The sequence below is a fragment of the Pelophylax lessonae genome (assembly GCF_965119305.1).
Source record: "Pelophylax lessonae genome assembly, chromosome: 3".
Lineage (NCBI taxonomy): Eukaryota > Metazoa > Chordata > Amphibia > Anura > Ranidae > Pelophylax > Pelophylax lessonae.
Window position 1 is genome coordinate 592,167,481 of NC_138770.1, and position 15,272 is coordinate 592,182,752.

A 15,272-nucleotide genomic window follows, 5' to 3' on the forward strand; every position below is an offset into this window, starting at 1 on the left:
TCCCACCAATTTTCAGATGCCATTGTAACGAGATATTCCCTTTACCTGTCAGTGGTCATATTCTTATTGCTGATCAGTGTATACTAGTTGGGAGAGCTTATATATAGATCTTGGTGAAAGCATCCCATATCCCCCTACAATTATTCCATCACACCTGTCAGAGCCATGCACGCTGCTGTAATTTCTGCAGTAGCTTGCAATGCACAGGGAATAAAATAACATTTTCTTAAGCCACTCAGATACCTGCTGCTCCCTTCTTTTCTTTGTCATGGTTGATTCTTAGGTGTGTATGGACGATCGCGTGATATAAAAGCTTATCTCAGTTGAAAGCCTTTTTGAAACATTTAATGGGTAAGAGCATCATTATGTCTTTAATGCTCTCAACCATTGTATGTTTCAAAAAGGCTTTCATATTAGATTACAATTTTTATTAGGTGCTCCTTAGTGAAAACCTATAACTTTGCTGTCTTGATAAGCACTTCCTTTGCCGCCATCAGAAAAGTAGAATCCTAGGGCCAGAAATTATATTATATCTAAACCTTGGATCTGCTCCTTTGAAGGAAAAATCACTTAAGGGTAGATTCATCAGGATCCACTTTTATTTCTAAAGGGGCAGAGCTATCCCACACACATCAGACATTGTCATGGTTGAAGTTGTGGTAAATTATTCACTTGTGGAATAAAAATGAACTCTGCAGAAGTTCAAAAAGCTACTAAAGTTTGGAGCTGCCTACATTTTGCTCCAGACCATACCCCAGAGACTTCTATCTTAACCAAGATATCCTCTTTAAGTTGTGCCGATTTAGCCCCTTAAACCTCAGCGACCCAATCAAAACCCAATGGATCTCTTTGTCCAGCAGTCATAATGGAATGTGCAACGAAGAACCCTACCCCTCCCTACATGAGAGAGCTGTGTGACTCCTGACCTTAATAATAGAAAACTCATCTCTGCACGTTTTGGATTACGAGAAACATTTTCTTAACCACTTCCTCATGTTGTTTCACCTTACATATATATGTATATTTATTTACACTTCACTTGCTTTTGCAATTATTATGATCGTTGACAAATGTTGAAAGGTAACTATTAGTTTTCAATCAGCTTCTAATACAATTTAAATGATAACGCTGTAAACGGAAATTATATAATAACAGAGAGGAAAGAAAGCAGATATGTTTGGGCCAACATGCCTCACTGCCATTTATTAGAGGGATCTTGCTTGGTGACTCAAAGTGGCGGTTTGTAAAATGTCAACCTGGTCACATAAAAAGACGATATATCTCTCATTAAGGTGTTGTTATACCGGTGAAGAAAAAGAAGCACACATTTTGTTATACAGAGTAAAACAAAAAATCGGTTATTTAGATTTTTTCCTTCTAAAACCAGTGATATATTTATAAAAGTTAGATGAACATCAGGAACCAAGCTGACTGCCAAAAGATTTATTTTCCCCTAACAGTCAGATATTCATGCGTACTCATATCCTACTTGAATTCATGATCATTTGATTGTCAGATACAAGCACCAATAGGAGAAAACAAATGGAAAGTTGGCTAAAACTTCCAAGCAAATCTATCTTTTCCGTTTGAAGAAGCACCTACTCTATATATTTTTTAACAGTTCTATGTAGACCATTGATAATGTAAATATCATCCAAACCTATTTTAGGTTTAGGAAGCATTTTTATTTTAATGGGTTTTCCAGATTTTACTACCCCATTTCTAGAATAATGGCTGTTAATAAGTGTAAGAATTTCTACTCTCACATGAGTCTTGTAAACAGTAGTGGGACCCACAACCCACTGTTGTGTACTATGACTGAAATACTCATACCTAAATTTAACTTTGTAAAACCTGAGAAGTTAAAAAACATACCCTGTTGTGGTCTGTCACCCAATGCATGCTGCTAATTCTTGTTCAACCAATAGCCAAGAGTGCCTGTTCTGTTTGGCTTGTGATATGGGCCTGCTGTGGTATTGGTCTACTTGTAAAATTGAAGTGAAGGTCCAGGTTATTTCAGAAAAAACAAAGTCAGCAGCGCCAAATACTGTAGCTGCTGACTTTTAATATTAGGGCACTTACCTGTCCTGGAATCCAGTGGTGTCTTTACCCCAGCCGATTTTTGAGGTGCTGCCACCGCCATTTCTTTTAAGGGAAAACAGCAGTGAAGCCTTGTGGCTTCACAGCCAGCTCCCTATTTTACATGCGCTAAGCGCGCTGTGCTTTGTGAATAGCCTGCAGCGGAGGAAGGAAGGGGGGGGGGGAAGTCACCCAGAAGTGGGAGCGGGTACCCGTCAAAAACAGGTATCCACTCCCACCTTAAAGGTGCCAAATGTGGCAGCGAAGGGAGGGGGGGGAAGCAAACAAGCTGAGCTTCCCCTTTTGGGTGGAGCTCTGCTTTAAGTGCAAAAAAGAAGAACATTCTAAAGGCTTGTTTATGCCTCATGTGTTCTCTCAGAACGGTTTGTTTTCAAGTACAAGTCAATGGGGGTGCAATAAAGCTTAAAGCAGCTAAGAAGCATGTCAGAGAAGGGTCAAAAGCACCTATAAAGAAGCACCTCAGAAGCGTTCAAATGATTAAAGCGGTTGTATACCGCACTTGGTGATTGTTACCCACAGATGAGCTCTATAATAAAGCTTACCTGTAGGTATAATGAAAATCTCCTAAACCTGCACTTTTTCAGAGATATTCACCCTGCATTCAACCGCTGACATCAGTGGCGCATGCATTCTGAAGGTCTGGTGTATCGTGCTGGAACTTCAGAGCTCCTTGCTGGAACGTCATCACGCTCAGGCCACTCAGCACTGGAGCTTGCGAACCCAGAAGAAACATTGAGGGAACATGTACGCTCCCTCAGCGGTGTGCAGGCGCTGCTGCTGGGGCTTTGTTCGAAAGGTATTTTTAATGTGCTAGCATGTGATGCATACTAGCACATTATGCAGTTGTCTTGCAGGTTTTTTTTTTTTTTTTCAGCAGTTTACTACCACTTTAAAGGAGTCAGAAGGCTAAAAAAAAAAAATTCAGGAAGCATTAACCATATCCTTTTACTTGTTTTGGAGGTCTTTTACAGTAAAAATTATTTGTATTATGGCAGACTGCCTACTACCAATAGTAGCTAACTTTAGCAGTAGCTTTTATAAAAAATAAAAAAAATAAAAAAAAAAAAAAAAAATCGATATATCAATCAATAAATCACATGATAAAAATGGTGGAGCTTGTCAAAAAGCAGTCATCATTCAAGTGTGCTGCATATTTTAATAAAGGTCGTCGTGAAATACAATCTTCAGACAAAATAGTTACACAATTTAATTCAGACAGGATATAGGAGATGTTTTTTAAGTAGGGAATGGTTAGGGAAGAAAGAAGGGTAAGAAATGTTTAATAAATAGGCTTTGAGGGACCATTTAAAGCTGGCCATACACTAGCCCAAAAATCGTTCAAACTCGTTTTCGAAAAACAAAAAATCGGCTGTGAGAGCAGACGATCGTGCCATCATGTAATGACCAAATTTCAAATGATAAATCGTTCAATGGAAATAAATGAATCTATTTTTCGTTCAGTTTGTCACAAATGCCTAATGAAAACAGTTCGGGCGAGAACCTTCAATTTTTCGGCTCTAAAAAGTTAAAACCGATTTTCTATCTGTGCCCATTAACTGGATGAAAAACAAATTTTTCAGCTAATGTATGGCCAGCATAAGTGTGTGAAGGAAGTGTGCCAGTCACACAAGACAAGGAAGAGATTTCAAGAGGATGAAGGCATCTCTGGAGAAATCTTGGAGTTCTCAATGGACTGCAGTTATGAGTGAGAAAGGAGGAGTGGCGAGAACAGTAAACGGAAATTTTGTTTATGAGGTCAGAAATCTAGTTGATGTGAGAGTTACGCTTTTAAGGCAAGCAACCTTCTTTTGTCATGTTCATGAGCAGCAAGTCAAGAGAGTGCCAGAGAAACAGGCAATAGAAGAGGAGTGATGGATGGGTATATTTTTCAGAAACATGCACGATGAAGTGTATAGATTAAAGCATTGTTGTGACATCCTATATAAAAAAAATACTGCTGTAGTCAAGTGAGAGTTAATGAAGGCATAGATTCAGAGCTTAGTAGTCTTTTGAGTTTTAAAGGGACATATTTGTGCAAGTGGACATGGATATAGAGATTTTCTGGATGTGAGGCATAAAAAACAGACAAGGGTGATGCCCTTGCAAAAAAAATAAATAAAACAATTTGGGACAGGAACAATCAATTTGTGGTTTATAATTAATGATATATTAGGTCAGCAATTTGAAAAATTAAGAAGGAAAGGTGTTTAGTTTTATCCAGATTAGGCTTTAGGTACATCTCAACTGTCTGGGAGAAAAATCGCCAAGAGGCAGTGTGAAAAGTTATTTAGGACAAAGGGCGGCAGGAGATATACAGGGATGTGCTGGAACTGGAGAAAGTCCAGAGAAGGGCAACAAAAATAATTAGGGGAAAGGAGGACATCAGCTATGAGGAAAGACTACAAGCACTGAACCTATTCTCTCTGGAGAAGAGACGATTGAGGGGAGATATGGTATCAATGTACAAATACTGTACTGGCGACCCTAGCATAAGGAACAAACTATTCAGAGAAAGGAGATACAATAAGACACGTGGCCACTCACTAAAACTTGAGGAAAGGCGGTTTAACCTTAAAGTGCGTAAGGGGTTCTTCACTGTAAGAGCGGTAAGGATGTGGAATTCTCTTCCACAAGCAGTCGTATCAGCAGGGAGCATTGATAGTTTCAAAAAACTATTGGATGGACACCTTAAAGACCACAACATTCAGGGGTATACAATGTACGGTTAAAAGCAAACACACACACACATCATAGGTTGAACTGGATGGACTGATGTCTTTTTTCAACCTCACTAACTATGTAACTATGTAGGATTGTAGAAATAGGGAGAAGCACCGCACCAAGGACTAAGCAACTTTAACAGAGTGGGGTGTAATTGAGAAAGATAAGCCAGTGAAGGGGATATTTAGGGAGAAGTCTATTCTGTTGTGAGTGCAGTTTCAGGGAGGCAGATAAAAGTCACATTGCAGAGGTCCAAGGAAATAAGAGATGAAGAAAAATGCTTCTTCTAGACCAGGCACAGGCAGTTTGTAAGCCTAGGGTGAAAGAAACAAAAAAGGAAAAGTATAGAAGTACAAACAGTGAGTCTCTTCAGTAACTTAGATTGCAAGCTCCTAGAGGGAAGGGACTGATGTCAATGTATAATACAGTACATATGTAAAGTGCTGTTTAAATTGATGGCGCTATATAAGTACCTGAAATAATAAATAATTTAGGAAGTATGATTTCATGCTTGATGGCTGAAGGGTAGCCCCTATCTTCATACTGTATATTAAAGTGTCAGAACAAAAATGGTGTACAAAAAGGGGTTAATTTGAGAACATAAAAGCAGATTTTTAGTAGCACTGAACTGTATGTCGACACTTGTCTTTCCCAATGAACTCTGACCCTGGAATTAGCCTTATACTAAATAGGGTCATTGGTGTCAGCTATACCATTTGCTCAATAGAAAGCCTGGCCTCATTAAAACGGAAATCATTTATCTTTCTTTATGCATTATTTCTACTGCCTTTTCTTTTCGTATTGTAAGGCAAAAATAAAAGCCCTGTCCATATCAGTTATATTACAGCAGGCACGTCCAAAGTCCGGCCCGTGGGCCGCTTTAATACAGTCTCACAGGTAATTTGGAAAAATACATTGGCAACATTCGTGACTATTATTGCTGCCAACATTAATCATCATCGGTGGGTTCATATAGCGCTTATATGTGGTTAACCCTTGTGTGACTGATTAGGGAGCACGCATGCTCCAAATTGAGATGAATACATTGTAAAATCTCAGTTAATGTCAGTTGGTCTAAATCAGTTATAAATATATTTGGACACAACATGTATACGTTCCTGTTCATATTTTTTTTTTTAACTTAAAAGGTGACAGACAACCTTTATTGCCAATAATATCTAATGTACTTTACAATGTTCCTGATATAGATTTCAGCTTCCTGGATTATTGTTTTTCATCTGGCCTTCAGATATGAAAGGCAGAGTGATTTAACACCTGTTTAGATTTGTCATCCATGTGACAAAAAGAAAAGCATGCAGTTTGCGAAAAAATTTGCATAAAATAGTTAATTTGCATTTAATTTTAATGGTCCAAAGAATGTCAGGCAAAATGGTCGGCCCTCACGCATGTTCACTTCATCAAATCTGGCCCTCTTTGAAAAGAGTTTGTACACCCCTGTATTACAGAATCAACAATCAGTGTATTATACAAAGATCGGCTTCTTATCATCCTGACATTTGTGTCCAGTTTCTCTAAATATCAGCCATTTTGAACAGGAAAGTAAAAATGTGTTTCTTAAGGCGAAAAGCTAAAAAATTACAAAACAGAGGTCATGGCGTGAATATGGCAAGCTTTAAATAGGTTCCCCACAAAGAATTTGACTGTACAAGTTCAAGAGGTAAGGAAATGCCTATTTTGTACCATATGTGAAGCAATATAGAATGCACAATGCTACTTAATTCTAAACAGATGTCATTCACCTGAGACTTAATCATATAGCACATAAAGTATAATCATTATACAGTTTTTAAAAGCAAGCAATAGAAATAGGAAATTATTTTAGAGTGATACTGAAGGAAAATTATTTCAAATTGATAAAGAACAATGTGGCACAGTAACGATGCATTTTACGCCACTGTTAAACGCCAGAAAACAAAGACTTGTTTTAATTTTAATTTGTTTCCCACTGGCTTTTTAACTGCCCTTTCTAACCCAAAAACAAGTATTCGTATTTAAATTTCAAGTAAATTTTTTTTTAATTTGAGTATGTCTGCTTTCCCACTTGACTGTAATTTACATGCAAAGAAGGGGCAGTGTGGTAGTGGCCAGTTTAACTTCAGGGGGCCCTGCCTAAGGAGAAGGTGAGTATCTGAGGATTAACTGGCCTAAACTCAGGTTTATGCTTTATGTCTGCTTTAAAAATAGAAGAGAATATTTAATATACATCTGATATTAATGGTGTATTTATCCTAAAGATCAATCCTCCTTCACTGTAGCTTACATGCAAAGAAGAGGCAGTGTGGTAATGGCCAGTTGGACTTCAGGGGGCCCTGTCTAAGGAGAAGGTGAGTATCTGAGGATTAAATGGCCTAAACTCAGGTTTATGCTTTATGTCTGCTTTAAAAATAGAAAAGAATATTTAACATAAATCTGATTTTAATGGTGTATTTATCCTAAAGATCTACATTTGAGAATAGGCTATAAGTGCTTGGCTTTTACTTTCAGTTATGCCCTTTTTAATTGTTTGTTCTATAAATATATAATATAAACACTTTAAAGTGATTGAAAACCTTAAAATCTTTTTGCTTTAAAATAACAAACATGTCATACTTATCTACTCTGTGCAATGATTTTGCACAGAGCAAGCCCGATCTTCCTCCTGCCAAGTGCCCCTATAGAAATTGGCCTGCTATGGGGGTACTAGTGTGTGTTGGCTTCTGAGCCTCGCTCTATGTGTCCAAAAGACACATGGGGTGTGGCTTGACCCTGCCCCCTGCTCTCTCCTCGCTGGCTGTGATTGACAGCAGTGGGAGCCAATGGTTCCCACTGCTGTATCTAAGCCAATGGTGAAGGAGAGAGCAGACAGAGCCTCTGCTTTCGAGCACATCACTGGATCGAGATTGGGCTCAGGTAAGTATAAGGGGAGCTGGTGGAATCCTGGTTTTTACTAACGCATAAATGAAATACTTAGCAACTTAGCATCAGGAGCTACCTGCATCCTAGCAGCCTACTGCGTTTAAAACTACAAGTCCTTAGAGGACTAACTTTTCCACACCATTGCGTGAAAACTAAGAGTGTGATTAGCCTATTAAATAAAATGGAAAACTGTCTACCAGCAGGGTCAACAGTTCATACAACTGTTGCAGGGTGAATAAAAGAAAAAAAAAATGCAGTTATAGACTACATGATACAGGTCATTTCTTATTTTGCTCATAGTTCCACATTAAGTTGTCCTTGTGTCATTGGGAAGCAATATATTGCTATGTATTCTTTGCCTCTTTGCTTTCTTTAGCCACAATTAAAAACTTTTGACTAAAAACGTTGGGCGCTTTACCATCCAGTATAAACCCAATTGAACAAGACCTTTTTCAGACATTAAGTTTGTGAATATTGTTTATTGAATTTCTCAGTCTTGAAAAATCATATATGTCAGAAAGGTCAGGTTGGGTTTTTTTCATGGGGTTTATGGGTCACTTACTATCCAAAACTGTTACACACTACAACAAGGTTTGCAAAATCAAATCATTTTTCAACTAGTGACATTAAGGAGCCCCAACGTATCAATGCATATACACAGAGTATATTCATCTTCCATTTGTCATTTGCCTTTATGTCGCTTTTACTAAACTTTATGAAAAAGGCTGCTCTTTGTTTTCACTGACGCGTTTTAATAAAAATAGGAGAAATCGGAATAAATACAAATGCACATTTTCAGCTACTCAACGGGAAGTATTTGCTCATGTTAAACATACTATTTTTAGACAGCATGGAACAAAAAGTAAACAGTTTCTAGAAGCAATAACATATATTGAGGTAAAAAACACAGCTGGAATAATTTAGCTTTGTGTTGCTCGCGGTGAGCAGAGATCACATGGTATGAAATGTACCACTAGAGTTGGAAGTTTCAGCTGTGAGGCTTACAATGTCTCATTCGTGTACAATAACAACACTGGAGTTTTATTAACATTCATGCTCACCTCGATGTCTGAGCATTTCACAAAGGGAATTGTATTCTTAAAAATAAATTTAGCAATGATCTTAAAAAAATGTACAGATCATCAAAGGCAAGCTCAAGGCTACATAGGCATTGTTTAAACCTGTAAGTAGACAGCCCTCATCTCATTCCCCAGACACAACCAGACATACTGTAATTGGATTGGTTACTCCAATGTTACAGTCTTCTACAAAGTGAATTATTCTTAGGGTTTAGAAAATGTATTTGTCGAAGTCAGAACTTGCAGAAATTCCTGCTACTTTGTGATAACCAAATGTCTATTGCAGAGGTCTTCAAACTATGGCCTTCCAGTTGTTCAGGAACTACAATTCCCAGCATGCCTAGTCATGTCTGTGGGTTTTACAATGCCTCTTGGGATGTGCGGTTCCACAACAGCTGGAGGGCCGTAGCTTGAGGATCCCTGGTCTATTGCTTCACCGGATTTGCTCAAGTGAACTGGTACAGTTGTTTAAAGCACTACTTACCAGTTGTCCAATGACTTGCAAAGTGCACAGCAGGCAACCCGTACCCCCCCCCCCCCCCCCAAAGCAGAAACCAATGCTCTTTCCCTGTCCCAGGGATGATGGAGCTTATTGGATAAGAGTTGCTACCCCTATGTTATCAGTGACCCAATAAGGAATCAAGCTGCTGATGTCAAAGGGATTGGATATTCTCATCCCAAGACCCACTGGAGCCATATAAAAGCAGTCCCCATTGGGTCCTACCAAGGGAAGCTCAGTCGTGGACTGGTAAGTGTTAGTTTGCACAGCGTTTACAGTTCATCTACATTCTTTGCATCTTTTAAGGCTGTCCAGAAAAAAGGGGAAAGGGGTAGAGGTCAAGTGCATGACGGGTCAGAAGACATTGGAATAGGGTGTATGATGACCTTTTGATGGCTGAAACGCATCGAAACTTATCTGCGTCACCTTGACGCAACGTCCATCAACCTCATCTCTGGGCACCAAGCTGCACCACACTTTCAGGAGTGGAGCAAAAGCTGGCAATAGACCTGCTGCTCACAAATGCTGTTTACACCAAGTGCCAAGTATAATTAGGTACATTCAAATGTGAGTGTAATTTCATCATTGTATTTATATATAAATCATTCAAATGGTTTTACGCTATGAGCCATCTCTCTATCACCCTTACCACTGAGTAACTATCTGAGGAACAGTGGAGGTTGTGGTTTGCAAGTGCCAGTGACCAGCCAGGGGAATGCCCCACAAAGAGCAGCAGACCATACCAGCGATAAGTGTTCAATAAGTTGTGGGGAGTTTAAATCCATGTGGGGCACTACGAGCATGAGTGGAACAGAGCACTGTTATTTTGTTTAAAGAGCACAGCATCACTAAGAAGGATCACTGTGGGACTTGATAAATTTATATTAAAATTTTGCGGTGGACTGGAAATGGATGCGCATTTTTATTTTTGTGAGATTTGCATTGAAAGTTTATTTAATTTGGCCCTGGAGTATTGGTAATTTAAGTATGAAGCAAGGTTTTTATCTTTTTCATTAGAATAAGGTAAGCTTACAAAAATATTTTAAAAAATTTCAGAGGGGGCGCCAAGAGAAGAAGGTGAAGGTCTGAGGTAGGGGAAAAGGGAAATTTCTAGAAATTGAATTTTATAGATACAATTGTTAGAAACATGTATTTGCCTCACCCTATATTATGTCTGAATGCACATTTGAGATGCCATTCATTTGAATGGGACCTAAAATCACGTGGGGTTCTGGCGTGATAAATCGCGCTGCAATCGTGGCAACTCGCATCGTGTGAAGCTTGTCACCCAAAAAAGGTTCAGGGGCTTCTTTTGGGCGTCATGCTTCAAGCAATACGGGTCGCCGTGATTGCAGTGCGATTTGTCGCACAACAATTACGGCAGAACTGCACCGCCATTTTTGGTGCCATTCAAACGAATGTCATCTCAAATGTGCGTTCTGCAATTTTTCATTCACACCTCAGTGCTTGGAAACCACAGGCAGAATTGTGCAATTCAAAATGTTGAGATGTAAATTCAGTTTGATGGTTGCTTTTTTACTTGTTGTTTGAAGGTTGCTTTTGGTAATTGCTCATTTGAAACAGAGTGCTAAAGTGACATTTAAATACCTGCTCCAGCAAAAGCTTTTTATTAAAAAAAATGATTAGGATTAATCACACTAGACCCTACCAGGGACAGGGGACAGCCTTTATATTTATTTCACCATATAAGGAAACCATATATATATATATATATATATATACACACTCAAAATGCATAAGTACTGAGATTCGGAGAGTGAATAAAAGCTTTTTATTGCTTTTATGGATAAAGCAGAGGAGGGTAGATTTTGCACTAACCACTACAACAGAGTGAATACCAGTATTTTTAATGAACACCAGTGTACACAAATGCAAAGTGGGTTTTGCACTGAACACCATTGAAGCATGGGTTTTGTACTGAGCCTTAATACAGAGTGGGCTTTGTACTGAGCCCTGTTACATGGGGCTCAGTACAAAACCCACTCTGTTTTGGGTCTCAGTACAAAACCCAGCTGTTTTGGGTCTCAGTACAAAACCCAGCTGTTTTGGGTCTCAGTACAAAACCCAGCTGTTTTGGGTCTCAGTACAAAACCCTGTGGTATTTGAGCTCAGTACAAAATTCACTCTGTATTGGGGCCCCCAATACAGAGAGGGTTTTGTAGTGAGCCCCAATACAAAGTGTATTTTGTACTAAGTGCCAATGCAGAGTGGGTTTGTACTAAGCACCAATACAGAGTGGGTTTGTACTAAGCGGCAATGCAGAGTGGGTGTGTACTAAGCACCATGAGTATGTAATGAGCCTCAATACAGCATGGGTTTTGTACTGAGTCCCATTATAGAGTGGGTTTTGTACTGAGACCCAATACAGAGTGGGTTTTGTAATTAGCCTCAATACAGCATGGGTTTTTTACTGAGTCCAATTATAGAGTGGGTTTTGTACCGAGACCCAATGCAGAGTGGGTTTTGTACGGAGCACCAATGCAGAGTAGGTTTTGCGCTGAAAATCATGCAACGATTAGCAAACTGTAGCTTAAAAAATTATTTTAGGGGTTCCTTGAGATCTGAAAATGTTTTCAATGGTTTCAAAAAAGGTTAAAAAAGGCTGAAATAGAGTGAGTGAGCGAAAGAAAAACTGTTTTGTGGCTTTGTGATATAAGCTCAAAAACCGAAAAAAAGCATGAATTTTGTTGAAATACTTTTCCAGGGTTTACAAAAATGATTTACCAACAAGGAGTCAAAAGCAAGCTGAAAGTAATCAACTATATTAACACCATTGTGTCTCTAAAAACATGAACTATGGGCACACGCCAAACCCAAACACTAAAGCACCTACAAAAATATTTCTTAAAGTAATGATATAGGTCACCAGTCACTATTTCTATTTAAAATATCACAATTTAAATGCAAATGTCGGCCTTTTGGTATGACCTTTAAAGAGTCATTTCTTTGCAATGCAAAAGCAAGAGTACATTTTCAGTATTAATATTGTGAACCTGCTCACTTGGGTGTCAATCTGACAATTGCCTATGATTGTTTTACTGCGATTATTGTTAGGAAACAAAAAACAAGGGTCAGCTAGTTGCTGTAGATTAGCATTTCTGAAAAAGCAATTTAAAGTTATAGTTTGCATCGCTTACTGGTACAAAGTAATGTAAGTGTGTTGTCAATATCAAACAGCAACACAGAATTTAAATGACGAAGCCTTTAGCAAAAGAACCTTAACAGAGCACTAACTTTTGTAAATATACATCGATAAATAATAAGCTTTAACAATTGCATAATTTCAGAAAGTGTGAAAATTTGCATAGGCAACAAATCTAATACCGGTTGCTGGCATTTAGGGGCCTAGTCACACCTATGCATTTTTCCTTCGGATGCGTTTTCCATTAAAAACAATGGAAACACATCAAAAAGCAGGTCAAGGTTTATTAGCATGCACAAACATGCATTGTTGACTGCTACTAATGTGTATGGCAATGCACTATGCATTGACTATGTAAATGAGCATGTGCATCATAACATACATCCACGTGATCCATGACACCTTGACATGCATCGTGACATGTTGATGTGTGTCCTAAAGCATGCATTGACATACATTTGTATGGGTTTCCATTGATGTCAAATGAAAACACATCATGCAAATGTGTGAACCCAGCCTTAAGGGTCAGTCTATAGAAATCTCATGATTCAGATTTTGTTAAATGCAATCTATGGTGACAGCATACACTTTCATTGTTTTACCATCAGCATTGTAATAACAATATAAACAATGTTCACATTTGATAATCCAGTATAAGCTTACTTGAAAACTCTCCTTTTATGTTGTAAGTGCTGCCTGTCTGCTGCCTATCTCTTTCCACAACTTTCTGGATTCTGCTTCTCCTCTGCTAATTACTTTCATTTATAGGGACTACATATCCCATGGTACCTTACTATCTGAAAAAAGTTATTTCTGTACTGACTCCGCCTCCTGAAACTTTGCCTCTCCACACCTCTGTAGTTCAGAAGGAAGGCTCTGTGAAACATGTGACACAGCCGTGCCTATTTACAGAGCATAACAAATAGATGTCACAGAATTCAGGGAAGTAAATGTGTGCGGATCTTCACAAAGTAAGTTTACAAATTTCAAGATTGTTCAGATTAATAGGAGTAGGCTAGAAATAATTTGAATACAATGTGGAAATTAATATATAGTCATTTTGACCAGAGAAGCTTAAACCACTTGCCAACCAGTCACTGTAGCTTTACTGCTACAGTGGGGGCCTGCAGCGCCGCCAGCATCCCGGCTGTGGAACTTGCAATTAGTCACAGCACAAGCTAATTAGTGGGTGCCGCACTGATCACTGTATTAGTGTCACTGGTTCCCACAAAGTGTCAAAAGTGTCAGATTGTCCGCCAGACTATTGCAGTCCCACTGATTGCTGCCATTACTAGTAAGAAATAAATACAATTTGAGTATACATACCATAGTTTGTAGACACTGTAACCCTTGTACAAACCTATCAATTTATGCTATTTTTATACAATATGGTTACCAAAAATATGTAGCAAAATACATATTGGACTAAATTTGAGTAGAAATTAGACTTTTTACATTTTTTTTTCTTATTGGATATGTTTTATAGCAGAAAGTAAAAAATATTGGGTTTTTTTTTTCAAAATTTGTGGCTGTTTATAGCGAAAAAAGAGGTGATCAAATACCTCCAAAAGAAAGCTCTTTTTGTGTGGAAAAAAATTATAATTTTGATTGGGTACAGCATTGCATGACCGCGCAATGGTCTGTTAAAGTAACGCAGTACTGTATAGGAAAAAATGGCCTGGACATGAAGGGGGGTAAATCTTCCGAAGGTGAAGTGGTTAAAGGCTGAATTGTCAAGTTTCTGAACATGTTCCTAGATCAAAACTCAAGGAGAAAAAAATATATATTTACAATAAATTTACTGGTGGTAAAATAGTGGAAAAATTGGTAAACTCAATAGGTATCTCCAGTGATGAACGCTATCTTTTAAGTCCTGCAAATAATAATAAAAATTGACTAATCATATAAAGAGAGCTAAAGAGAAGAAAAGAGAACTAAAGCTTTCTTTGAGTTCCATGTACTTTGTACTTTCACGTGCGCTTGGAAGTTAGTGTTCCAAGTTTCATAGATGTCAGAGCTTTGATCAAATCTCCGCCTCCACCATTCACAAAATTCCAGCTCCAGGCTCTACTTTGTGAATGGCCAAGAGGAAAGAGTGGCAGAAACATGGCTGTAGCATCGAGGAGCTGTACTTCCACCAGCACATAACCAAGAAGATTTGTGTGATTTAAAAGACAGCGTTCATCACGGAAAAGGCCTTTAAGTAAACAGAGTCTTCAACTGCTTTAACACACAAGTTCAATGTGCCTGGCGTTCCCTTCAAATATATTTCTCAATTACCACAAAGGATTTAAATCTATATTGTGTGCAATCAATGCTTTTTCAAACCTAGTAATTAATTTGTAAAAGTAGTAAGGATATCATCACTGGACTGCACATAGCTTGTGCAGAGAAAACACAAGAGGGGTGGATACAAGATTAGCCACTCTGCATAAAGAGAGAGAGTGTCAGGACCCAGGCTTGAACCTGGGACTTCTGCTGTGTCTGGCAATGACTCTGCTTGCTAAGCCACCTAGAATGCTGGAGGGTGCACTGGACAAATCCTTGAATAATCCTGTCTTAAATCTTAGTTACCTTGAACCCTTTGCCCCTCCCATGAACTTCCTTATTTAAGCCATGTCTTTGCACTTCCTGGTTCCCAGAATATTGTGCCTTCTCCAGCCAATATCTTGCTTGTCTTTCTTGTTGCCATCCATATCTTTGCTACTATTCGTTAACAACCTTTGACTAATTCCTCAACTAAGTTTCTGCTGAATCCAAACCTGCAAATATTCCTTCCCAACTTTTGGCTTGT

At 38.5% G+C, this 15,272-nt stretch overlaps 1 protein-coding gene across 1 annotated transcript in view; it reads right to left on the reverse strand.

The window, feature by feature from the left end:
• MACROD2 (mono-ADP ribosylhydrolase 2) overlaps nt 1-15,272 on the reverse strand; it is a gene marked incomplete at its 3' end in the record, with an annotated part of 3,247,744 nt that overhangs the window by 1,658,528 nt on the left and 1,573,944 nt on the right.